The sequence below is a fragment of the Carassius auratus genome, chromosome 22 (assembly GCF_003368295.1).
Source record: "Carassius auratus strain Wakin chromosome 22, ASM336829v1, whole genome shotgun sequence".
Lineage (NCBI taxonomy): Eukaryota > Metazoa > Chordata > Actinopteri > Cypriniformes > Cyprinidae > Carassius > Carassius auratus.
The window spans coordinates 15,949,023-15,976,971 of record NC_039264.1 but is presented as its reverse complement, the minus strand read 5'-3'; the positions used below and the strand labels follow the sequence as shown (position 1 = coordinate 15,976,971).

General features: G+C 36.8%; 1 long non-coding RNA gene across 1 annotated transcript; it reads right to left on the bottom strand.

Moving 5' to 3' along the window:
• Window positions 1-3,525: 3,525 nt before the first annotated feature.
• On the bottom strand, window positions 3,526-26,753 carry LOC113039821 (uncharacterized). The gene is made up of 4 exons (XR_003275085.1): window positions 24,830-26,753; window positions 9,514-10,178; window positions 6,599-6,726; window positions 3,526-4,217 (listed from the first exon to the last, which is right to left on the bottom strand). It is a non-coding gene; the product is annotated as an uncharacterized LOC113039821 (long non-coding RNA).
• Between the last annotated feature and the right edge of the window lie 1,196 nt (window positions 26,754-27,949).

Here is a 27,949-nt window from a genome sequence, read left to right as displayed (position 1 = left end):
CTCTTGTCTGCAGATGTTTGCTTGACTTACTCAAGAACCAGGGGTCTTTTAAGGTTACTGGAGCGATATTGTATTTGCTTTTCTCCTGCCGTGCGGCTCTCCTTGGGGACTGCTAATAAGCAGAGAAAGCATTTCTACCTCAGCTAGAAAAGAGCATTTTGATGTTAAGTTTTCATCGTTGCCCTGAGCTCTGAGTTCATGTCACATTTAGCGTGTTTGTGGGTTTTTCAGCTTCTACTTCTCTCTCTTCCAGTCGTAAACCGTCTTTTGGTGGTGATCTGGGTGTCAGGTCATTATGAAGTAGTGATTTCTCTATCCTGAAGATGATGTAGACACAAATGCAAGGAAGATGAAGGGCCGAGCGTCTGCGCTCCATTTCTCTTCATCGGAGGACATCTCAATGACGTACGACTAGGGGAAGAGGGATATGGAGGGAGGGGAGAGAGATTGAGGTGAGCTTTGAGACGAGGAATGACAAGGCAGATGACAGGTGAGCAGTGGAGAACAAAACATTCAATTTTTCAATGCCAGTGCATCCTTATATCTCTGCAGGGCTGGTTGTATCACCGCGTGGAGATGTATTTTTTTTGCTACGTCTTTGTAAACAATACCTTCCCAGAAGATAGCTCATAATACCGAGCCAAAACTGCGAAAAGCCATGATTCGATGAATTATTAAGCAATTATTGTTTGCTAATGAGGGAATTTAGCTACTAATTGGATGTTTTTCCCTCTATTCTTTGTACCGAATAACTGCAAGGTTAGCAATTATTTCTGCATTGTGTCAGCTATCACGGAAAGCATGGAAAACACAACAGACCGGTCAGGACTCATTACCATCTGGTCTGGGAACGCCACCAAAACGGCAGTAGTTAACCATTTTTCATATCATTTTGTGACGAAGCACTACCATCCATCATTGTGATTTCAACCACATTAGTTATTATTTCCAGATAGCTACACGCGCGCACAAACTATACGCATCATGAAAAGTATCAAGGCTTTTTAGTCTAGAAGGTTTTAGTTTTAGTTCTGAGGGCTTATAGGCTGCACACATGTCATTCTAGAATGTAAACATGTTTTTGATACTGTACCTTTAAGACTTCTTTATTTAAATGACCTCTGTTTTGATTGGCTGAAAATTCTTTGATTAGTGGTTGCTAGAGTATTTAGGTGGAGTATTTTCTGGTTTCGAGTTGATATGGCATTACTAAGTCATTGCTAAGGTTTCGGGTGGTTGCTAGGGTGTAGTCAATGTGTTTGGGTGGTTGTATATGTGGCCAATAAGGTTTTCTGAGTAGACTTTTTTTTTTTTTTTTTTTTTTTTTAGTGGTTGGTATGGATTTTCTGGTGATTACAGTAGTTGCTGGGGAATTGCCTTTAATAATATTAAAGGTGTAGTATGTAATATTGACAGCCAGCAGATGAAACAGGACACTCAACACTCACACGGGTTGCCAGATTAAAGACACACAACAGAAACAAGCACATTCTGCATTTTAATGTGCCTCTCGGGTGTTGAAATACTATTGGGTAAATTGACAGTGGGCGGAGTCACAAAGACCAACTTGCTGTAGTATTATTTATTTTTTTTATTTTTTTTAAAGAAACAAGTATGTGAACTTAGCCCATTTCCTAAATATCTGCAAACAAATTATGATATATATATTTTTTTTTTTGCTTTTGTACAGTCAAAAATTACTAACGCATTCTCCTCCCAAGGCATCATATACTGACACTTTTTACATTTCGTCAACATCCTACGCACATGGCACCCTCTAGCATCAATATTAGACGCAGATTATGGGTTAGGGTTAGGGTTAGACTGCTAGGGGCCTTAGGGTTAGGGTTAGGGTTAGACCGCTAGGGGCCTTCTGACCCATATTTATCTGCGTCTAATATTGACGCTAGAGGGTGCCATGTGCGTAGGATGTTGAGGAAATTTCAAAAGTATCAGTATATGACGCCTTGGGATGAGAATGGCCTGAAAATTACATACAGCATCTTTTAAGTATATTATTTTCTCAGTGAAATGACCCCTTGAAGGTCATCTGTAAAATAGATACTAAACCAAGGAAGAATAGGTGAAAGGTCACAGCCTTTTGTTGTTCTTAGGACAGGTGGGTCCTCTCCAACCCAGCAGGAGTCCTCCAAACTGCCGTACACAGCGTGAGAGATGTAGCCTTTTATTAAACCTGACAGAATTTATTGCCAAGTCGAGAAGAGTGTGTGTTAACTGCATGGAAAAAGAGGAGGGTGGTGAGAAACAAATAGAAAGAGAGAGTGAGAGATAGAAAGAGAGAATCATCTCCTTCTGACAACACAGCTGGATTGGCTTTGTTCATGCTAAAATGGAGCAACGAAAGACTGGAGCTGTCTGCCTGCCGCTGACACGAAAGTGAAAACAGAGGCTGTGATTCCACCCGAACAGGAAGGACAAAAAAGATGCCATAAAATGAATAGGGAAAGCGGAAAATAAGAGCGCAAATGAGAAAAAGCCCTTGATGAATCATTTATGTTTTGTTGGATGGTCTCTTTGCTCTCCCTGTGACATGGAGGGGGACGGTTATGGATGATTAGCGTTTTATTTTCTGACTTTGTACCGCCCCGGGAAGCAGCACAGAGCTGATTGTGAGGTGACGTGCGGTTCATGCGAGGGCAGGTAGGAACACAGCTGTGCAATTCAGAGGCCTAAACTGACAGCTGAGGAAAGCAAAGGAAACCAAGGGGGGATTTCCACACACAATACAGAATTTGCCCTTTTAGACGTATCCAGGACTTGATTTTCCTTTCATATCATGTTCGCTCTTATCACAGCAAACTCAAAACAGATCTCGGGCTCACAAGGGCGCCAAACCCAAGTAAGCTGGCCACCCAGGAAAAACTTTTTCGATATCATAGATGCCAGTCCAAACAGCAGCTAGGAAAATGATTCTGCCTTATGGTGCGTTCATATCAACAGTGATTAAAATCTATGCAGGCCTCCAAAAATATACCTCTACATAAAATTCACTGCAGTTTAAAGACTTTTCCTTATACAACACTATGCTATATGACCTCAGAACACTTTTAACATAATGAATGATTTGTAAAATAACATATTTTGATATTTGCTTCATATAACCAGCTCCATTAGTATGGCTTTTGTAATGTAGTAAACTTGCTCAGTAGCACGCCCGGTACAGCGCTTGGGTACGAGTCCCATAAAGCATGAGCCACAATAAAAGAGTTAAAATGCATTTTTAGCTCACATTTGCTTTTGTTAACACTATTGGTTTGATTTGTGGTCTGGTTTAGTGTTTGTGGTGCATTCAATTTTTAAACGCGATAGAGCATTAAACGTTTAGCGACACTCGCTGAACATTTCGTTTGTGAACTGAGATGGTATATTTAACAAATACAAATACATGAATAAAAACAGATTAATGGTTATCTGTTTTGGATAAAACCGAACATGCTTTTACTTGACATTTCACTTTGAAAGTGTCACAAAACATACAAGAATAAGCCAACGTCACGTTTTCCAATGAGCCTTAGTTGATTAAAGTGCTTGAGGCCAGTAAGTCACTGATTCTTTGACATCAAAAGCAGCAGACAGGGAAAAAGTCAATTTCACACTTTCAGGAGCTTTCCAAAAGAAATCTGGCACTGGCAATACATCTACTGCAATATAATGGAATATTTGCCATTTATATGGCAGAAAACTCCACAGATTTTATTTGGGCCTGGTTGGATATCTCATTAAGTCCAAAATATAGAGCAACATACTGTATATCCTGCATGAGGAAAGGCCCACCCATAATGTTGTGCTGCAAACTTATACTTTGACACAATCCGCCATCTTGGATAAGTAGAAAATAGTTAAATGCTGTTCAAATAGAATCTAGTTGCTAGCTTAACAACATGCTAATGCCAGACATTGCCTGCTGCCCATGTAGGATCTGTCAGATCTGTCATGGAAAGAGTTTCTATTTCGGTTGGGCTCAAATCACTTCTTTGTGAACGGACAGAAAGCATTCATGCATTCTTATTGGCCGATGACACAATTTCAGAGGAAATGGTAGAGCACAAAATGAACGTAACGTCCCAGACAAAGTGTGTGGAACCAGACCCAGCTGACCATCTGAGGATCTGGGTCATGCCTGTGAAAGTCCACAGCTGCTCCCCTGGAGAATCCTATTGATGGGGATTTTCTGTGTTATGTCAAATTCCAGTTTGCTGTGGAGAAACAGATCCTGTTTACCAACACCATGAGTATTCCTTAAAGTTGCCCTTAAAGCCCTTAATAAATAGTCCACCCAAAACTGGATAGTATATATATATATATATATATATATATATATATATATATATATATATATATATATATATATATATATAGCTGATTAAAAATATGTCATTTCGAGGCATCGCTTTACCAAATTTACAATTTTATTATTGGTCAGCACAAGTGAAACATATGGTCAGTTGGTATAATGAACGGACTGACTCCATGTGGGTTAATATAGAAGCAACGGTTTGTGCCCCCCTTCCAATAAAATTTCTGCCTTTTATTAAAAATTTTAGAAAAATCAAAAACATTTCAACAAACCCTATTATTCTAAACACTCTTTTGGTATGGAGAGATGTCAGAACATATCTTAAAATTCCAGCCAACCTTTCTTTGCTTTCCCCTATTGCCTATAATCCAGATTTTCCTATTTCATTACATAATATAGGTCTTTCAGACTGGTCTAAATTAGGGATCTCAACTATATCTTGCCTTTTTTTAGAGAATACATTAAAATCTTTCCAACAACTTTCATGTCAATATAATATACCACAAGCAAACTTTTTCAAATATTTCCAGTTGCGTCACTTTATAAAACCTTTATCAGATAATTGTAAACTAAGACTCAAACTTACTGCCATTGAACAAATTGTGACAAACAATTTTTCCAAGGGAATAATCTCAGTGATATATGATGCCCTTTCTGATACATGTACTTCCTCATTAGATAGTTTGAAGAACGTTTGGGAAAAGGACTTAGGTCATGAAATTGACAATGATGATTGGATCGCCCTTATTAACAACTTATACTTTAAATGTAATTCATTGGGAGTTCACGAACTTAACTACAAATTCATCAATAGAATTTATCTCACACCATTACGTTTAAAGAAAATCTATAGAAATTCGACTGGCCTATGTTTTAATTGCAAAAAACATAAGGGAACATTTCTTCACTGTTTTTGGTACTGTAGCAGAATCATCCCTTTTTGGAACAAAATACATAACTTTTTACAAGAACTCTTTGGGTTACAGTTTTGTTTCTCCTTGGAATTGTACATGTTATCTGTTGGAGTTGAGACAGTGTTTGATTCTCATGTGAAACATATGTTCTTAATTTTGGTGTATCTGGCAAAGAAATGCATACTACTATTATGGTCATCTCCTCAGGTTCCTTCTTTCAAAATGTGGATGTCTAAAATATCTATATTACTCCCGCTTGAGAAACTTACATATGACGTGCACCGAAAATCTGATGACTTTTGGCGGATATGGTCACCTCTTTGGCATTATATAAAGAACCTTCCTTGACTCTCTAATTTGTGATTCCCTGTACTTGTAATGTATTTTATCATTTGACCTTTTTTTTTTTTTCCCTTCTTCCTTTCCATTGTATTTTGCTTTGTTCTTATTTTGTATGTCTGACACTGTATCTGTGTACTTCTGATCATTGAACTGACAATAAAAAAAAAAAAAAAAAAAAAAAATATATGTCATTTTGATTTGAAATCTGCACACTTTTCCCTGACTTTATGGACATAATTTTGTGTAGAATTGTTTTTGATGGTGTAAATGTTATGCTAAATAAATAGTAACAAAATTTTCATGTTTAGCTTAACTATTCCTTTAACAGAGGTAAAAATAAATAAAATAATAAATAAATCTAATTTATAAATAACTAACCATTTATAAATCAAATAAGTATGAATAGTTGTTCCTTTACAATAAATGTGCATAATAATCTAAATAAAATCATATAAATAAATAAGATTATATTGTCGTTTTGTTGTTTAAAAAGTATCAATTATAATTAACTACACTGGTTAATTTTCCCTATTTTCATTTCATTGTTTTATTTTTTACATTCAATAAATAAACGTTATACGTAATAAAATAATGCAAATAATAAATATAATATGTGTAGTTTGTTAAATTATACACACTAATTATACTACTACTACTACTACTACTACTACTACTAATAATAATAATAATAATAATAATTATTATTATTATTATTATTATTATTATTATTATAAACAACAACAGTAATAGTAATAATTATAATAATGATAATAATAATAATTATTATTATTATTATTATTATTAATAAACTATTTTAATATACATTTTTAAATTCACATTAATATTTATTGTAAATAATATACTAAACAAATAGTGGAATAATTTTCATTATTAAGTGACCTGTTACTTCTTTTGTTAAAGGTAAAAATAAATTGATTTGTACCATTGAGCACTTATTTGATGCCTCTTGATGCGAGCAAGATTTCTGCGTCTGCTGAGTTCTTCTGAATATGAATGGGCTCACCGTCTCATCCCAGCACATCACGTGAACATCTATGAATAGTTTCCCATGTTTTCTGGTCAGTTTGTTCAGAAGCCAGAAGCAGGAGTGACGTCACCTTCAAGCGGATGTGTATTACCTAGAAAGAGAGTCTGGGAGAGAGAAAGGGAAGCGCTCAGCTCAGTTCAGGAGCGCAGTCTTTGTGCAGTTACCATGGAAATGCTCCTTTCCAACCAGAAGAGCTGAAAGTTTAATATGAATACCTCAGTAATTTCCTGTCATTGCTGGTGGGCTAAAAATATTAAATTACTGGTTGCATTGTACGACAGTCTGTATTGTTTCCTGATGATAAAGACGTTATTTTTGGCCTCTTTGGCACCTGTAGGCCGTGCAATTAGAGATTTGCAATAGTTCTTTTTTTAACCCTTTGGGGTCTGATTGATTGATTGATTGATTGATAATAAACAAATAATACATATTTTATATAAATAATAATATAAATGATAAAAGTTTGCCTCAATGTTCATTTAGTTATTAGATGTTCTGATTGAAATGCACTGACTATATTTATTTTTTTGCTATAATTTATGTACATAAATAATATAACATATAAATTATTATAACATATAAACATAGTCAGTGCAATGTTTGTTTAATTAATCTATTTAGACTGATTTATTTTTTACTATTATTGTTTTGTACATTTATTTGTTTGCTTGTTTGTTTGTTCGGGACCATACATAATAAAATAATGCAAATAATAACATAAATATAGTCTGTGCAGTTTGTTTGATAGAACTCACAGAAATCTAGGTTGTTTTTAAGATCTACACGAAATCAAATCTGACTCCATCTACTTCCTTAAGGAATATTCCTAACCTGACTGTGTATGATTTATTGGTGCATGTTATTTAAAAAAAAAAAAAAAAAAAAAAATAGATAAAAGGAGTCCCACTATAGTTCTCCTTGTTTTCTGAAAGTAAATTGGGTTGTGAATAGCGTTTCATGCTGACTTCAGAAAGATAGTTTGATAATGATCTAAAATTATAGTGTCGCTTCCCTTTTACACAATCAGCTCCTCTCCACACATCTCTTTTATTTTTAATTTTTGCCATGTGGGACGTCAATTAGTTCCAAGTGTGTGTTTTTCAGTTTTTTTAATAATTCACATTAATTCCACTCCAATTCACCTCTCCCACAACTTCTAATGCGAAATAATGAGACGGTATCCAGGGATTAACTGGGTTTAATTGTGCGTTAGGCTTCATCCAGGTCCTCCAGTGGAATTGAATGAATAGGCTGTGATTGCAGTAAAGACCTCGGGGTTAAACATGTTTGGATGGAGGAGTCCTGTTTTCCTGTATGGCTCTGCAGGATCACTGCTGACTCTGGCAAAATCGATGTGTTTTAGCTGAGTGGAGTGTGTAACGAGACAGAGAAATATTGACGGTCAAGAGTACGATTCGTTTTCCAACTCGCGACTGAATCACGTGATTGCCGCAGGTCTTTCTAACGAATTAGTCTGAAACCATTTAAGAAGATACTGGTCAGAAATACAATGGGTTTTATAATTGTGCCCATGCCAATGTGAATATATAGGTCATGATTTTTGTTACATTTTTTAAATATATTTTTAAATATATATATATATGTGTATTTTAATGATAATAATGATAGTAATAATAATAATAATTTATTTTGTTACTGTTTAATAAATAGTATACTATGGCACAATTATTTATTAATATTAGTTGCTTAATGTCTATTATTATTATTATTATTACTGATGTTGTTGTTGTTGTTGTTGTTGTGTGTTTTTAAAATTAATCTGGTGTAGTAAATTATTTGTTTTTTGATTATTTAATAGTATGTACATACATAATGTAACTACAATGGCTAACATTTAATTATTAGAATTACTATAGTTTTTTTTTTTTTACAATATAATTCATAATTGCTAATTATTTTTACTTAGTACAAATATTTATTGTAAGTAAATAGAAAACACACAAATAAATAAATAAATAAATTAATTAATTTCATTACTTTTATTTGTTTAAATTGATTTAATAGTGTGTACATTTATAATAATTTAACTACAATGGCTAACTTTTAATTATTAGAATTACTGTGTATTTTTTACAATATAATGTATTACCGCTAACTACTTTTACTTATTTAGTTCTAATATTTATTATAAATAAGCAAATTAAATAAATAAATAAATAAATAGAATGGCTAACTTTAGGGGTGCTCCGATCACGATCGGCCGATCGTTAATGCGCATCTCGTCAGTAAAGCCGGTTCTCTAATCAGTGGTTAATTCCATCAGGTGCGTGATTTCACATAGAGCAGCTGTTACTACACAGAGCCATTGTTAACTGAGAAGATGCGCCAATAAACGCTGAAAATCAACGTGATTTGCGCATCTTCTCTATTAACAACGGCTCTGTGTAGTAACAGCTGCTCTATGTGAAATCACGCACCTGATGGAATTAACCGCTGATTAGAGAACCGGCTTTACTGACGAGATGCGCATAACGATCGGCCGATCGGGATCGGAGCACCCCTAGCTAACTTTTAATTCTTAGAATTCCTGTGCAGTTTTTATACAGTATGATTTATCACTAATTACTTTTACTTGTTTAGTACTAATATTTATTATTATTATTATTATTATTATAAATAAATAATCCAACTACAGCAGCATTGATCTGATTGTAAGAATTATTGCCGATCACTATTACTTCATTTTGATTTTCATCATGTACATTTATATGTTCATAGTAAGCAGACACACTAAACTCAACTTTATTTTTATTCAGTAATATTATTTGTGATGTTTTGTCATGTATGATAGATAGAGACAGAATGACGACTGTATCACACACACTTTCGTTCTCTCTTTCAAAGACGACTCACACATGAGTAGCTCTCACCATCGAGATCAAGACCTCCGTGTGAACTCCACATCCAGTCAACTTCTGAACAAACCGTTCTCTTCTGTCTGTCCTGCGGATACAGAAGAGCTACACAACACAACACACAAGCCGCATTGAGCTCAGGCTCTGTCTTTCATCTTTCCCGTGCAGAGAGCAAAAAGCAATGAAACCGATTGCCGGAGCTCTCCGTTCCCCAATTAACCCGACTCTCGTCACTCGTTTGCATACAGCTTTTATTTGCTCAGTGTGTCTTTGATGTCGCTTCACTATTCAGAGCCACACGAGGTAAAGTCACTGTCTTCAGGACCAAATTGATGTAGCAAGAAGAGAAAAGACAGAGTCCTCTGGCTGTTTTCGACGGCTTCCGTTACCTGTCTGAACGTGTCGAGGATTGCAGAGAATGCTTTTTGACGAGGCTTTTTGTCCTGGTACTTTTGAGAGAGCGCGTTTGGCCCCCGTGATCCGCTTTGACTTTTATCTGAGCACTGAGGCCTAGCTGAGGTATCTAGACGTGGCTCGGAAAAGTCTTTACCTGCCCATTAATCATCCTCTTGGGCTTTGAGGGGAGTTGGCAGGCCTGCTCGTGTTGGGAGACGCCGTAATTTCAGAAGATCCGGGTCTGTCTGTTCTCAAACCGTCCAGGTCTGGATCGTTCAGGACCCCTGTGAAATGTAAAGTGAGATTGAAGGTGGGATAAACGCTGTGGGAATGCCAAACACAAGCACTAGATAGATGGGTCAGGGATGAATGAGAGTGTGGTTCTGGTTTAAAACACATGTAGCACTTTCGTAGAAAGATATTTTTGTATTTAATAGGTATTTATAGTTATATTTCCTGCATGTTAGTTGGACCACTTTATTTATTTATTTATTTATTCATGAGTTCATCCTACATGTCTTATTTTATGAGCAAACATTTATCTGTTTTGTACAAATGTATTTAGTTAAAATTACTTGGTAATTATTTGATGTTTTGCTGTAATATATGGCATTGTATGTAAACACTTATTGTATGTGAAAAGTAACACTTTAGAATAGGTAACACCTATTAGTTGCTTATTAGCATGCATATTACTATAATATTAGCCATGTGTTAGTGCTAATTAAGAATATATGAATGCCTTATTCTGCATGACCTTATCTTACTCAAAACCTAAACCTAACAACTACCTTACTAACTATTAATAAGCAGCAGATTAAGAATTTATTGAGATAAATGTCATAGTTAATAGTTAACAAGTGTTACCTATTTTAAAGTGTTACATTTACTTATTTTTATAAATATAATATTCAAAATAAATAAGCTGGTGTAGTTAGATTATGTGTTTATTACTGGTAAATATTACATTTATAACAGATAAATATTTGTTTGCTTATTTGTTTTACCTACTTCTTTAGTAGATAGATAGATAGATAGATAGATAGATAGATAGATAGATAATCAATAATTCCAAATAATTAAATATAAAACGCAATCTGTCTTATTTATTTATTTAGTGAGTGAGTGGGTCAGTATATTTTAATGCCCACAGTATGTAAAGTTTGCCCCTACAATGCTAAGCAGTGAGTGAATGTAAGCATGTCGCTGTTAGCCACTTCCTGAAAGTGTAGTGAAAAACGCATGACCTCCGCTCACACTGTGGTAAAAAAAAAAAAAAAAACCTTTTAAAAAAAATAAGAACACAGAAGGATTTGCTTATCCTCCTGCTAGCAAAGAAGCATTTGACGTAGCCGCCAAGATGCTAGCACTGAGGCGTTTGATAAGTGTCTTCCCTAGCACAATTGGCGGTGTGGCTAATGGTGTTAAGGTGCTAGGAGCTATTTCCTGGTGCAGAGTCGAGAAAAAGAAAAGACAAAATGAAAAATAAATCATTTTAGCTTCACAATGAGGAAACAGTTCTGCGTTTAGCGATGTGGTTTAGCATGCAAGTGTAGCTGCTATTCGTATGATGGCTGGAGAAAGCCTGGCTGCAGGCTAATAACAGAAATGGAGAGATATGTTATCGCTTGCATGGCCTGTTTGTGAGATGAATTTTTTTTTTTTTTTTAAATATACAGCCTTTCTGGAGGATTTTAAGAGAGCAGCCTAAAGTAGTTTGCTGGTCTTATGCTGGTCTCAAGGTGTCCTAGTTGATTTTCCAGTCTGGCCAAATCTAGTGTTAAGCAAGTTTAGCTAGTCAGCTAACTCTTTCTCCCAACTGTGTGTCTGTCTGTCTGTATCTCTGTCAGTCTGTCTATCTGTCTGTATCTCTCTCTGTGTCTCTGTCTGTGTGTCTATATATCTTTCTTTCTTTTTTTTCTTTCTGTCTGTCTGTCTTTCTGTCCGTCTTTATCTCTGTCTGTTTGTCTGTCTGTCTGTCTTTCTGTCGGTCTGTATCTCTGTCTGTCTGTATCTTTGTCTGTCTGTCTGTTTTTCTGTCCGTCTGTCTGTCTTCCTGCCTATCTGTATCTTCGTCTGTCTGTCTGTCTGTCTTTCTGTTTGTCTGTATCTCTGTCTATCTGTCTGTTTGTCTGTCTGTCTGACTGTCTGTCTGTTTATCTCTCTGTCTGACTGTCTGTCTGTCTGTCTGTTTTTCTTCCTTTCTGTATCTCTGTCTGTTTATCTGTTAGTATGTCTGTCTGTCTTCCTGCCTATCTGTATCTTCGTCTGTCTGTCTGTCTTTCTGTTTGTCTGTATCTCTGTCTATCTGTCTGTTTGTCTGTCTGTCTGACTGTCTGTCTGTTTATCTCTCTGTCTGACTGTCTGTCTGTCTGTTTTTCTTCCTTTCTGTATCTCTGTCTGTCTGTTTATCTGTTAGTATGTCTGTCTGTCTGTTTATCTGTCTGTCTGTCTTTCTGCTTGTCTGTATCTATGTCTGTCTGTATCTCTGTCTGTTTGTCTATCTGTCTGTATCTCTGTCTGTCTGTATATTTATCTGTATGTCTGTCTGTATCTTTGTCTGTCTGTATGTCTTTCTATCTGTCTGTCTTTCTGTAGCCCCTTTCACACTGCACGTCGGACCCAGCAAATTGCTGGGTCGCCTTCTGTGTGAAAGCAAACACATCCAGGGATTGATTTTGCCATTGAACCTGGGTCGGGGACCTAGTAACATCGCTGGGTTGAGCCCAGGGAAGAGCGCTGTGTGAACAAAAGCCAGATCTAATGCTATGTCGTAGCGATGATGCACGTTATCATGCTACTCTTTTACTGGCTGTTTTGAAGGAAGATCAGCGTTTGCGACCAAAAAATATGCAAACTGTAAAAAAGCAGAGATCAGTTCGTTCCTCACTTTCCGTGTTGACGCTGAGATCGTACGCTTGATTTAGTGAAAGTATAACGTGCCTATCTCGTATATTACATGTCACGTCCTGATGTCATGTGTCATTACGGGTCCTTTACGGCTTGTGTGTGAAAGCACGCACATATCCCGGGTCATCACTGTGAGTGTGAAAGTGCAAAATCTAGCGAACCAGGAACAATTGCCGGAACACTTTACCCGTGTATTTGCCGGAATCGCAGTGTGAAATGGGCTTATCTGTCTGTATGTCTGTATCTCTGTCTGTTTGTCTATCTATCTATCTATCTATCTATCTATCTATCTATCTATCTATCTATCTATCTATCTATCTATCTATCTATCTATCTATCTATCTGTTTGTCTATCTGTCTATCTGTATTTCTTTCTGTCTGTCTGTCTGTCTCTGTCTGTCTTTCTGTATCTCTGTCTGTCCGCCGTTGTATTTATCTAGCTATCATTCTAGCTATAGTTCTCTAGGTATCATTCTGTCTGTCTATCGATCTTTTTATCAATACACCATGAACAGAATGGTAGCTGTAGTGTCAATGCTGAAACAGATAGATTTAAGTCTTTGCTATGAGCACTCAGAACTGAGTATCAGCTCATCATAGACTGTCTGCTAGTTACAGATCAGCCTGATCGTCTAATCAAGCACATTTGCCTGTACTCCATTGATTCAGACCTGACTAATCATGGCTTTGCTTGATAAATTATTCAATTAATTTGCACAACGATCCCCTCCTCTTCCTGATATAGCCATCACCATCATAATAACCCAATTCCTCTCACAACCACAGGACATTTGAAAATGGTTTATGTCTGATGCTTGTGGTTATTGGATAGCAACTCCACACTAAGGAATTCCTAGATATTTATAACGTTTGACCGACATCATTATGGTTATCCACCTCTTTCTTCAGTGCATCTACTGGATCTAACTAGGAGATAAATATTGAATATTTGATTATATTTACAATATCCTCACAAGGATTTTGCTGGCAATACAAAATTAAGCAACATTCATTTTGTGAGATTTGGCAATTTATATAAAGCACTGCATTATCACCCAGCCCTATTGGAATACCAGTGTAATAATTCAAGTTTATATATATATATATATATATATATATATATATATATATATATATATATATATATATATATATATATATATATATATATTTTTTTTTTTTTTTTTTTTTTTTTTTTGCATAAATAAATTTAAAAAAATCTAATTACAGTTATATCATTACATTTTGATGTAAAGTACATTTGAATAAATTTAGTCTGCTTTTTATCTAGAGGCAAAAGGCATATATTGTGAAAAAGTGCATTTAAACAGACTTTCATGTAGCGCAGGGGAGGCATAAATGTACTTGCAAAGGAATCACAATCGCAGTAAACAATGTATCATTCCTGTGAATGTTATGTTTCTGAGAAAATCTTGCCTTCTGTGTTGATTCACATGCACAGCTGATACTGGTGGGGAAGCATGCAGGGCATAATTTGTGCCGGAACAGACTGGATCCGGCACTTCCAGAGATTGATCATGAATCTATTTCAATGACCTCACATGCCTCTGAAAGAAAAAGACAAAAAAGCTATTTTCTGGACGTTACATTCTAAATCAAGTATAATATTAATAAAGTTGTCAAAAAAAAAACAGTTCCTTTATACCATTATAACTAAGCTGGCTAGACAAGTACCTGACCTTGGATGTCAAACACACTCTTTGCCTTCCGAACTCACTGATATCAAAATCTTTGTACACTATAAGCCTTTTAAATACCTTTTTTTCACCAAGTGTCTTGGTTTTATTATGGTGGCTTGCACAATATTTGCAAGCATTTTAGAGGGTGGGCTTTGGCAAGTCTAATCTCGTCACACACATACACACCTCACACACACAATGGTCCCTCTGTTTGCCTGTTTCTCTGCACAATGGCACGCCACCCTTGATTTAAATCAGCAAGAGCAGCATGTGTTATCAAAGCACGGGCACATACTTCCCCATTCCATGAATAACACCACCGGAGGGCACAAACTGACACATAACACATTAACTCAGCTTGAGCAGACTGTGTTGACTGTTTTGAGTCTTTCTTAAAAACACCTCATTTATGTATGATGACAATGTGGCATCAGTGTACATTGTACACTTGTCGGCAATTGTCTGTGATTAAATCAGCTTGAATCACAACATATTGACGTTTAGTTGATGATTTCAGTCATATGTGGGTAATTTTGGTTGAAAAAAAAATTAGCATAATGGCCTACCTGCTTCTTCTGAAGTCCATTAGTTCCGCTGTGGCTTTATTTTATGGAAGATTTTAACAAAAAAAGGGAAAAATTGTTTTTACTGCTTTGCAATCATCAGTATTTACTTGCATAAATGCAAATCTAGTTATGGGGACGTTATGTCTTTTGTCCAGGCTTTGTTTTGGTCTAACTGTGCATAATAACCTAGGGAATGATTGAAGGACCTAGCAGACAAGTCAAATGGTCCCATACAGATGTGAAAACCCTACACTTTGCGATCCATTATCAAGGGAGAAACTGCACTCACTACAGAAAAAAAAAAAAAATCAATAACTCCTTCAGAACTAACTGCGCTTGTAGGTAAGACAGTAGAAATCACAGTCATTGAAGCACCTATTTAACGAGATTGGCGACTATTGGTGTTGGGTGCAAACCCTTCATCTGAGGTTGTCTTACATCCAGAAGCAGGCTTTGGGTACTGTTGACAACAAAACCCTCTTTGATTCATTGCATTTTATATGTGGTTAAAATGAAAAGGGACCAAATATGTGCATACAAGGCGTTTGTGGACATTTCCTGTGAACGTTGTTTTAAGTCTTATGAGTGCTAGTCCCTTCTGAAAAAAAGCTAGTTTTTTTTTCACCAGGGCCCTTGAAAAAGATTTAGGTCTTGCTGGTTAACCATATAAACCAGCTGTCCCAGATGAAAGATTAGCACCGTGAAACAACCGTGCCGATTTCTGTGATCTTGGCTCCTAATCGGTGGTTCTGTGTTGTACATTGAGAAAAAAGTTCAAAGACGGCTGTTTTCACAGTCTTGTGACCAAAGATAGCCTACAATACAGTGTGATCATTGCACAGTGTTTTTGCTGGTACGATTCACGTTTACTGACCAACCAATAAAACATGGACATGAAATCAATGTGACATGAAATCAAAAAAGACATTAAATCAACGCGACATGGTGCTAAAACATAAAATGCTTGCCTCGACCTCTATCGCTTCCCCTTTCGCCACTTCCATTTTTTTTTTCGCCACAAATAAACAATACAATGGCTAAAGTGTGATTTATCGCGCTCTTTTTGTTCAAAACTAGCGCATGCTGATTACGTTTATTATTTTATAGTAACGTGCGTCGTATCGTACAAGTCAGTAAATGTCATAATCGTACAGTCTAAACATGTCATATCCAAGTTTATTAGATCCATGTTGCACAGTGTGACTTGCAGTGATCTTATAGGATTGCTAAAATCCTGCAGTGTGTTTTGGGCTTTAGACTCCAGCTCTGAAATTCCAACCACCATAAGCTGGTACAAGGTGGTTTTAGGTGGCTGACCAGCTCAACTTCCAGCTGGTGGGATTAACCCGGCAGCCCTGGTAGACTGTCTTGGGCCATCAACAAACCAGCTACCTTGTTCCAGTGACTAGTAAAACCAATTTAAATTGTTTTAAACTGCTTCGTCCATGTAGAGTCCTTGACTGAGATGGTAGTTCAGCAAGTCAACCGTCAGAACCACAAGTGTCATGGGCAACTATTCTACAGCATTTAGCTTCAACCAGCTTCAAAACATCTGCCTGGACGTTTCTAGTGATACTGAAAACCTTGATTAGCTGGTTTAGGTGTGTTTAATTAGGGTTGGAGCTAAACTTTGCAGCACAGTGGCCCTTTAGGACCTGTTTGACCCCGTTGTGTTTGACAACCCTCTTCTAAACCATGATTGTTCAGCAAATGGCCATGATGGATCAGTTAGAGACCAGGAACTATATATGAATCCACACAGACAACCATAAAATGGTTTAGGTTGTTAACCAGTTCAACTACTACTTGGTAGGGCTTAATTCGCTGACCTGGTAGACTAGCTTGACCCAATTTTTTGTTCTCAACAGGGCCCTTGTCAGAGGAGGTAGTCCAGCTGGTTGACTATTTAAACCATTTTACATGAAGCAGCAAGTTTCCAGTTGTCATGTTTATCCTATAGCTACCACCTTAAGATGGTTTTAAGGTGGTTATGTCAGAAGATTAGATAGAGCTGTTGTGTGTGACAACAACCAGCTAGCATATTCCAATCATGACCACCTCGTAGTCCATATCTGACCATAGCTGTGGGCTAATCGAAATACTAATGTACTTCTAAATGTACACTGAATTCAGTTTTAGCTGAAATATGCAAGATGGCACCCACAATGACTTAAACCGGTTAGAAAACAACAAGCATATTTCAAAGCACGACTAACACCCTGAACTTGTTTTATCTGGACTCTACAGCTGGGAAATCAAACACATCAAACTTAATGTGTTGCAGTAGTGAATTGGAGCAGCGTATGCTCCAGCCTCACATGCATGCCTGTCATCTTTTCTCTTGCATTTTACGTGCCAGGATTGATTCCTTACTCTGGCGTGAGAATCTCCACATGCTTGAGAATCACACTTTTCCAACAACCCGTCAATCAACAAGCAGTTCACACTTCTCAGTTATGTATAACACTCACAATATAAATATCAATCCTCATCAAAGCTTGGTGATACAACTCTAACCCCTTAGCTCTGGTGTCATAATTGGCTGGAGATATTTATGATTATGCTCATGAACATGTGGCTGAGAAAATCAAAAATAGTGCCCGCTACTGTCGGCTGGGCCCACATTGTTCTCAAAGGTTATTTTTGCGGCTTGAACAGAAAACAGAGTTAAGACCACAGAGTTACAAACAGCAAAGCAGATTCATCCCTGGATTAAATCCAGTGATGGTGTCTGGAATCTGAAGGCTTAGCCGCGCATCTGCCGCTGGTCTGACAGGTATGGGAGAGGCATTTTAAATGAGGGCCTGGGTGGTAATCTTGTTGCATGACTGCACTTAAGAGAGAAGGTTCAAGAAAAGTCATTCTGACAATAGATCTTCAAACTGCAGCTTGCGGTAAGGTGAGTACTTTGGTATTTGTTTATACATGATGGTTTTCCTTGGCAGCTTTCAGCGTGCTGATCCAAGGCCAGTTCATCAGCCATCCAACAATAACCAGGGGTTGGGTTTCGGCCCTTGCAGTTAGGTTAAAACCACTGTTTGACCCACTCGTACTCTAGTATAGATCAACTCAGGAGGCAAGACAAAAGAAACCAGTTTTGGTTACGCCCCTCACCCCTAGTGTGTCCTTTCTCCTCCTTTTGCACCCACTGCCAACCATCCTGCATGATTTCTTCAATAGTTTTCAGCAGATTCACTGTAACATCTGTGTTGAGTCTTTCTCACATTCCTAGTAGTTAATGGAGCTTTGTTTAATTACTGTACTTGCTACAGAAGCGCAAACAGTGCATTGCCTCCAAGTGGTCAGAGACAGCTGAATAAAACACAGATGGTGTGTTTTATACAACCAGGTGCTGGTACAAGGGGAAAAAAATGCTAACTCCTTCAGCATTAGCAAGCTGAAAAATGAGAAGAGAGGGACTGAAAACCAAGGATATGTTAAAACTCACAGTGAAAACGTACAATCTCTGAGACGTTTTAACTCGAAATTCATTGTGATTGATTTTGTACTACAGTGGAAACTCATTCCCGGTGGCATCAGTTCGTTTGCAAAACTTTTCTTGGGCGTAATGTAGCTGATTCAGGTTGTAGTTCAAAATCCATTTGCAACTTTATTGAGAGAAGATAAGATCAGTCAAGGTAGACAAATTCAAATTGAAATCCAATTTTCTTAAACAAAATGCAGGCAAATGGGACAAAACTAGGCAGACTCAATATACTCACGTAAAGAATGGTGAGAAGTGCAATTGGCAGGCGAATTCAAGAATTCACAATGTACAAGAAACATACATAACACATAAATGTCATGGCAACAAACTCCAGTCAATCATTATGCAGGCATTTAAATGTGTTTGCAAGAACTAGGGCAGACAGAGTTTGACACAGCTTTTTATAAAACAGAATGTAAATCACTTCATACATAAAATTGTATCTATTTTTTTGATTCGTTTCTAGATGGAAACATCTACAGTTGACTTAAAAGGATGCCTAGAGTTATTTTCAGACTGGTTAACATTATTTTCTGTGTCTGAGTGACTTCGGATGAAAAGACAATTTCAGAGGTGAAGTAAACTGCTTAGAAATTACAAACGAGAACAGTTTCTTTTACACTAACCATGAGACCTCTTCTCCTCATATAGTTATGCTTGTGTTTATAAATAATTTACTGCCATCTTTAAAAAAAAAAAAAAAAATCCAGTTGCCACACACCTGCCGACATCATCATGCACAGCTCATCTAATATGGTCTCACCTGTCAGGGACCTTTGTGCCTGGAGCTCTGCTGCATCATACATTTTTTGTCTCCTACTGTCTGTCTATCTACACTGCGAGCTCACAACCTCTGCCTTCTCCCAAAGGACACCATCTCCCTATCTTCCTCTCTCTTCGCATACTTACTGCCACACTGTGCAGGATTTTTGACTATCTCTAGAGAGCTCAAGATAATGTGTCAAGTCAGGTCAAGTCTTTAAAAGAGCTAAATTGTAGTAAAAATTTAACATATTTGCAATTTAAGATGCATATATATATATATATATATATATATATATATATATATATATATATATATATAGGTGTATAATTTGTTGTGTATTGTTTACATACAGTATACCACAGATATACTACAATGGCACTGGTCTCCAAAACATTTTATCTTGCTTAATGCTTCTTCCACAACAATAGATGGCAGTATGAGGTTTAAGGCATTGGTATCTTTGTTCATCACAACATACATAAACAATGCAGAGTATAATAAACTTTGTTGAATATATATATATATATATATATATATATATATATATATATATATATATTATGGAAACATACTTACAATTATTTTGACCACAGTGAAACAGCCTGTAATTTATTTTGACACAAGATTGGTATGCTAGGTTGACAAGATTGTTTTCCTTGAACGTCATGAATGAAACAAGTGGACTGGTGCTGCTCGGGTTGTGGGATATTCTTATTTTATGTCAGTATAATAACAATGATTTCTTCACTCATTAGAATGTAATGTGCTAATGCAGTTAACTCAGAGAGAGCAGTATATAACATGGCAAATGATTTTACCTGTTGATAATGCTAGTGTAGAACTAAACCTCTACAACTTAGCAGCTAGACGACGTCAACTTTAATAGATGAATAACTACGGTCATAATGCAAGTGTTGTTTGGAGAAGTAAACGATGTATGCGATCTAGCACAAATGCTAATGCTGCTAATATTTTACTTAGACCAGATATTTTGTGATCTAGCATGCTTCCTCCTTCTGGCAAACTGGTGTTATGCTTTCTGCCTTAAACTTGTCCAAATCCATTCAAAAGCCTTCAAAGAGACCAATTTATCCAGTTTGTTAATGACAGGCTGGTTAAATTGAGCTACTTTTAAGAAGGGTTTTTTCATTACCTAAGCCCATCTTCTCATAGACAGTTCTAAAACATCCAAAGAAAAGCACTTTGTGTTTCTGTTTCCCAATACATTCATCAGTAAAACCATTACTATATTTGGAAACCATCCCTAATTCAGCACAGTAGCCTAAAATGCATAAAGCATCTGTCAGCTTGAACCACAAATGCACTGACACAAGTATTACGCAACAACGCCTGCATTAAACACACCAGAATACACACGTTCAGTGTAGGGCATTGTTTGCGGTTACGGTAGAGGGGTCCATCTGTGACTGATTTCACCATGGCTGGAGATTTCTCCAGTCTGACCAGTACGTAATCATCCTTGTAAAATGTTTATGAGAGTCACCGCTGTTTCCCATGATTCCATTCTTCACCCACTGGCGCTTGCTGAAAATGAGAGTTATAGCCGAGTGCACACCTGCGGTCCACTGGGCTGGATGCGGCCACTGATTTTGTTTTGGGTGGAGGGGGTCTAGGATTGGTAGGTGGGTGCGGGCGGGCGGGCGGGCGAGCAGTAGTTCCTGAGATGGGACTATTACATTAGCTGGGTTTGATTGGGAAACTGAAATTGGAACATTTTCCAAGGCCTCTTACACAAACCCTGACAACTATAAATCTCCCAGCTTGCCTTGCAGTCTTGCACTTGGTGCAGGAGGCAAAAGACAGCCGCTGTTTACTCAGATTTCCAACATGCCCCTCAAGCCCACCCGCTGCCACAGGAGATGGACCATCCTTTTTTTTTCTGAACGCCCATCACTGCACCAAATTGCTTGGGTGGGCGAAGCGCCGGCCTGCTCAAATTCCTGCCCTCTTTCAGTCTGTCTTCATGGCATATGTCTGCACATACCATTCGTTTGAGAAATAGCTGTCTCTCTGCCACATTCCATGAAATGTTACATTCCACATATATGACATATTGGCGCCAAATGTATTCGAACACTTGGAAATGTTTAAATGTCAATAAGTGATGAAATGTCATTTTTGAAATGTCAGTCCTGGAAGTTAAAGTATGCTTCATAACGTGATTAAAGTTTCATTTCTCATGATATGTCCCTATTTAGTTTGGCTTAAGTGTCCAGATACATTGTGGGACCATTGTGTTAATGTTAAAAATTATGGACTTACAAATTATGCCGGGAAATGTCACCATCCACAATCCACATTCTTGTCGCTGGTTTATCTTTAAAAAAAGGGAGAGAGAGAGTAAAAAAAAAAAAAAATCCTTGTCTATGCTGTTTACATCTGATGAGTGAATAAAACATTCAATATTAGCTATAGGCTTACTGCTTTGCAGCTTTAATTTTTATTTAATATGATAATTTTAATGACAGAATACTTCATTTCAAAAGGCAGCACGTAGCACACGTGAAACTATCATCGCTTTCGCATTAGTACTACTCATTACAGCGAAAATAAACATTTAAATGAACGTCTGAAGGTATGCTGAAAGATAAAACTTAATGAAATGTTTCTTCTATCGTTGTAATCGTGTTTCAACCGCAAAAAGACGTCAAGAAATGCTGAGGAATATACGTCACATACATTTACCTCAGGAAAGCCATTTAGCTCATTTTAACCTATACAAAAAGAGCACTCTAGAGAGTGTTTTGTCAAATGCAGTCTATGTGCTCCATTATATGGTTATTTAATGCATGTTAAAGTTATGACAGCCACGTTTATATGTTTTCATTTCAACAACAAATTTTAATAATACTCTAATTATAGATATCATTAGAGAGTTGAAAACTTTTTGATTGATATGTTTATTGTAGCATATACAACTCTTCACGCAGTATACATATTCATCCCCCCCCCCCACTATAGTAGTATCATTCACTATCCAACTCATTCAGCTTGACCAGACACATTAATGCACCAGTTTATTGCTGTACCAGGAATATGTCAATTATTTCATCATCATTGTTGCCCTTTATATGTAAATGAGGCTTATTATAGAATGCACCGAATTCAAACAAGTCAGTGTTGTTTGATTGGCGCAATTAGCATTTCGGTATTACCACCCGCAGGAAAGCTGGTGGTAATTTAGGAGGCAATTAAAAGCAGACTTTTAATAAGATGAGATGTTTGTGTTTATGTTCTGATGATCATAGCAGCAGTAATTCATCAAATGATGAAGGCATGTATCTAGCCAACAATTTCGGAATTTTAAAGAGCTAGTTCTGGTGTTTGGGTCGCAATGGTGGAGGGACATGATACAGTCGTGTAAAGTACGCCAAATTACTGTGATCTGCCGGATTCGTCAAAACCGATCACTCATCAGAACCAGCCTAAAAGAAAAAAAAAAAAAAAAATGTTATCTGCAAATTGTATTTAGCACAATTTTTTTTTTTTTTTTTGTCTTGTTCATATTTGCACAATACATAAGTGTCTTGGGTGGTAAAACAATCAATAAACAAGCAGTAAACGGGGAATTTGCTGTATTTGTGTTTATATTCTCTACTGTTAGTGTTATCTGTATGCACCAAGGGTCTGAAAGTAATGTAATTTCAATTCTCTGTATGTATGTGCAGTACATGTGGAAGAATTGACAACAAAGCAGTCTTGACTTGATTTGATTTGACATACAAATGTGTGGCTTATCGCCACATCTAAAAAACGAGCCAGTCATCATATCTCATGTCCTACTTTTCTTAATTCACTGAGACCAATGCAGATCAACTCCTTCCTGTAGACCTGTTCTCACACAATCCTTGTCTAGTCTGCCAGCTTCCTCTTGGCTCTGAAGGAGCACAACTGCATTAAGACCCGCTGTCTGATTCAGTTCCTAGACAAATGGAATCATAAGTTCCACTTGTGCTAAGCCGTATCCTCTGTCAAAACCAGGAAAACAATGGGCTCGCAGTCATGTCCCCCACTGCCACCATGTCAAATTTGAGACAAAGTCTGTCGAAGAGCCTTAATTGCACTTAGTCTGTGTTGTTGTGAGAAGGTCTTCGCGGTCAGTCCACCACTGAGTTTTAAATGGATGTTAATCTCTTTTACAATTCACAGTGGGATGTAGTCAAAGCATTGTTATGAGGAAAAATATCACATGACTTTCCTAGTTTATTAAACAAATAATTAAATAATTAAAAAAATGACAGACACAATATTCAGTAGTTATAATGCATTCAGTCACGAATGCAATTACTAGAAACACTTAGATGTAGTGATTATGATAGTGATCTTTATTGCTAATTATATTACTGCTGCTAATGTTACTATAAATTTTTTATTTACCGTACATTATTTTGCCATTTTAAAAATTAGCGCATAGAATGTTAACTATTAATTTGCATAGTTATAAAACTTGCCATGCTAAAAAAATGTGCATCATCTTGAGATAAAATACATAAATAAATAAAAAAGCACAAAAAAAAATGAAAGTAAAATATTAATAAAATAAAATAAAATGCAATAAAACATACCAAACAAAACTAAATGCAAAACAAAACCTAAAAAAGTGAAAAACAACCAAAAACAAGTCAAATGCAAAACAAAAAAAGTCAAATGCAATACAACATAATAAAATTAAACTAAAAAAAGAAACTGAAACTGTGAAAATAAATAAACAAATGCGAAGGAAATAAAACAAAACAAGCAAGCAATCAAAACATAAAATAAAATAGATAATACCACAAAATACACAAGAAAACAAAAATGAAATAAAACAAGTAACTAAATAAGCAAACAAATTAATTGATTAAAATAAACAAAGTATGATACAAAATACAATACAACAAAATGATTTTAAATTTTTTTAATTTAAATTTTTTAAAATTAAATTAAATTAAATTAAATTAAAAGAAGAAAAACAGAATAAGAAACAAACAAACAAACAAAAAAAAATTGTTAATTTAAGCTGCTTAAAGTATATTTATGTTCCGGTAGCCTGTTGGATATGCTGTATAGCAAAAGAAATAGCAAAACATCAGCTCAGCGTGGATGCTGCACCGTCCCTTCAGCGGAAAGAAAGTGTGGCCCATGCTGGAGATGAAACCTCATGATTGTGGTTCTGGGAGAAGGATTAGCAGTTATTGGCAGAAATGGAATTGAGTGTATCAGAGGCAGAGAACCAGAGAGATGGGGAACAAAAAAAAGAACAAAAACAGTGCCATTTTGACAGAGGCAAAGCAATTAAATGTTGCCAAGGCAACCGTGATGGCTGTGCCCTCATCAGGCCACGGTTTGGCCCCTCTCTCACAGATGGAGAAAAGGGAAGGCAGGACCTGTGAAATTAAAAGTGGCCTTCCTAGCGCAGTCACATATTAATTTTGTCTGTCCTTAACCCAAACATCGTGACCTTGTTAGATGAGCCGCCACAAATACGGCCCTCCTACGTCCTCACCTCTCGACTCAAAGCTGATGATTCAGTCAAATTAACATCCGCTCTGGAGCCTGACTTACAGTGGGACTGCAAAACAGGTCTCTGTTCCTGTAGGACAGAAAAAGAAAAAATGAGATGTAGTTAATATGTCGATTATTTCCAAAGACAGTAGTGAGATTAAATATAAAGCAAAAAAAAAAAAAAAAAAAAAAAAGGAAAAACTCTCCAATCTGATCTCTCTTTTACAGTTACAGAAAATACTTTGTCTTCTAAAACATGTATTTCACATTTTTTGATGTCAATCCATCGATCGATCATGTTTGTCAGCCATTCTTTGTTCTGTCTATTTAGAATAAAGTAAATGTTCATTTATTATTACTGTTATTATAATATATTGTATGTATATAAATTAAAGTCTTACTCAATTAAAAAGATCTTCTACAAGAGCTAAATGAGGTTGCAAATGAAAACCGAATTAGCCCTCTTGATTGACAAGTGCAGTCGATCCGTGTTTGTTTGTGAACTTGTGCGTGTCTGACAGACTTCCACATCATGAGGCAGACGCGCGCAATCTTTTACGCGAACATTCGGCGCAATCATGCGTTAAGACGAGGAGTGCCGATGGTGCGCATTATCGTGCGTGATGACTCTCCGGCTCCAGCTTGTTTGAGGTCATTTGGCACTTGCTTTAGTCCATTTTATCAAGAACACTTCAAACAGATTGTTTTCAGAGATCCGGCTGCACATTTAACCTTCTCAAAGCAGCAGCTTGTTAGCCGTCATTAAGGATACGAATTTGCCCGATGAATTGAAAGAATCGCATTCACATGATGCCCTCTCATCTTCACATGTTATTCACAGTCGGCCTTAAAAGAAAACCTAGGCCCGAAGCCTTTTTGTCTCCCTATCCACAACAGACGTGTGAAGGGTTGGTCTTTATCTGTGCTCAGAGTTGATCCTGACGAGGGAAAAGGTGCGAGGCTGTAAAATTGAAAGAAGAAATACATCAAAGAGGGGTAATGAACCTTGTCCAATCCCAGCTCGGCCGAAAGGCGCTCTGGGCCAAGAGATGTGGAGAATTCTGATGAAGCCGTTTTCTTTGCCGGAGCAATAGCCTGGGAATGTGTGTGTGGCTGGCCGTTGAAAGTGTTCGGCGTCAAGCCAGGTGAACGCTCTTACAAGCCTCACCACTTTTGATTCTTTCACTCAGCTGTGAGCGCCGTTCTTGAAAGCCTTCCGATCCGAGACCGAGGGTCCTAAATGGGAACCGTGGTGTTGGTGATGAGGTGGAATCCTGCAGGAGGGGTTCCGTACACCTCATTAAGCTCAAAGCGGGCATCCAGCGGTAACTTCCCAGCAGCGTTAAAACACCGGATTGAACCGCTTGAGGAAAGAGTGAGGGGCTGTTTGGTTGCTGTTGGATGCATGTTCCCAAACCATTTTGAAATCTGTAATTAGTAACTGTATTAACTATAACTATACATGTTTATTATTTGTTCTAATTCAATGAGAATAGTGAAGTCCACACCACAACTACAATTTCATAGAGAAAAATGATATCTTTAGAATCAATTTTCTGAGATTGTTTTTCCATCTGATGAACGATAAAAGCATTGAACGCTAATCAGAATCCACCCAATTTTAATAAGCTCGAGCATTTAAAGTGATAGCATGTGTTTAGGGTTATTGTTAGGGTTAGGGTTAGGGTTAAGGTCAGGGTTAGGGCAACTCTAACCCAATAAACAGAATATAGTCCATTGGTGTGAATGCTAATATAGTTATCGTTCTTGGGGTGAATGGGGCATTTAAGGTATGGTTCATCCAAAAATTTAAATTAGCTCAAAATGTACTCATCCTCAGGCCATCCAAGATGTATATGAGGCTGTTTCTTCATCAGATGTGTGATGTTTCCATTCACTCTGCAATGGGTGCCATCATAATGAAAGTCCAAACAGCTGATGAAAAAAAAAAACATCATAATAATCAACAAGTGATCCACATCACTCCAGTCCATCAACTGACATCTTGTGAAAAGAAAAAGCTGCATGTTTGTAAGAAATAAATCCATCATTAAGGAGTTGTAACTTTTTTTGGTTTAGTTCAGTGGTTCGAGATTAATCACACAGAAACTGAAAATACATGTTTTTTTATTTGTGTCCATGAACACAAATCAATAGATACAAATTTTGTGACGAAATACCCCAAATTTGCGCTACTATATCTTTTCATGTACAAAAGCTAATTCACGCTATAATAAATGTAGTATTAGACATGTTGTACTGATTTCAATTCAAATTGGTAAGATGTTATGAATATTAAGTAATAATATATTTTAAAAACGGTCACAACCCATTTGGAGTTGGCATTTTAAATCTTTTATGACACATATCAAATTTAGCGCAGTGTAATTCATAATAAAATATTGTTTCAAAGAGGCATGTTGTAAAAATCAAACACAATTTCTAAGTATTTAAAGTAAACTTGGATCATATGACACAGGCCATATGATAGTCTTACTGTATTTTATTTATTTTTTTCTGAAATTTTCCACAGACTACCCCAAGTGGCCTGTATCTAAAAACCCAATTTCAAATTAACCAACTTGAACTCAGGCTCTTTGACTGTATTGTAATCATTTAAGAGTTTAGAGTAGACGTCAAAGCCATTCTATCATTCATCGTTTGCCTCATTTTACAATGTGGGTTATGAATAGATCAGCACAGGATTGTTTAATAAGACCGTTCCAAGGTCCAACTTAATTAAATGATGTGACGACATTATTCTTCTATCAGAATAATGCGCGTCACCTCAAACCATTCGTTTTCATCACAACATGCATTTTTCCACCAATCGTCCAAATGCAGCTGATGCTCAATTGGGTGGGTGAGATTTGGCGAGGTTCGTGCTCACTTGATTTAATGGACTAAATGGTCTGTGTCCATGGCTGGCTGTTCTAGCCCATCCTCATTATCCAAAGCGCGACTGCAGACAACATCAAACACGAGTGGGATTCCAGCTTGGAGAGATTTGCGAATCATCTGACACAGCCACAGAAAGAGGATTAGAGGTTGTGTCTTCTCACCTCGCTGAGATCTTTTGGCTGTACTGTGCTAGTCGAGTCGCGGGTCTCCTAAGTCCTGC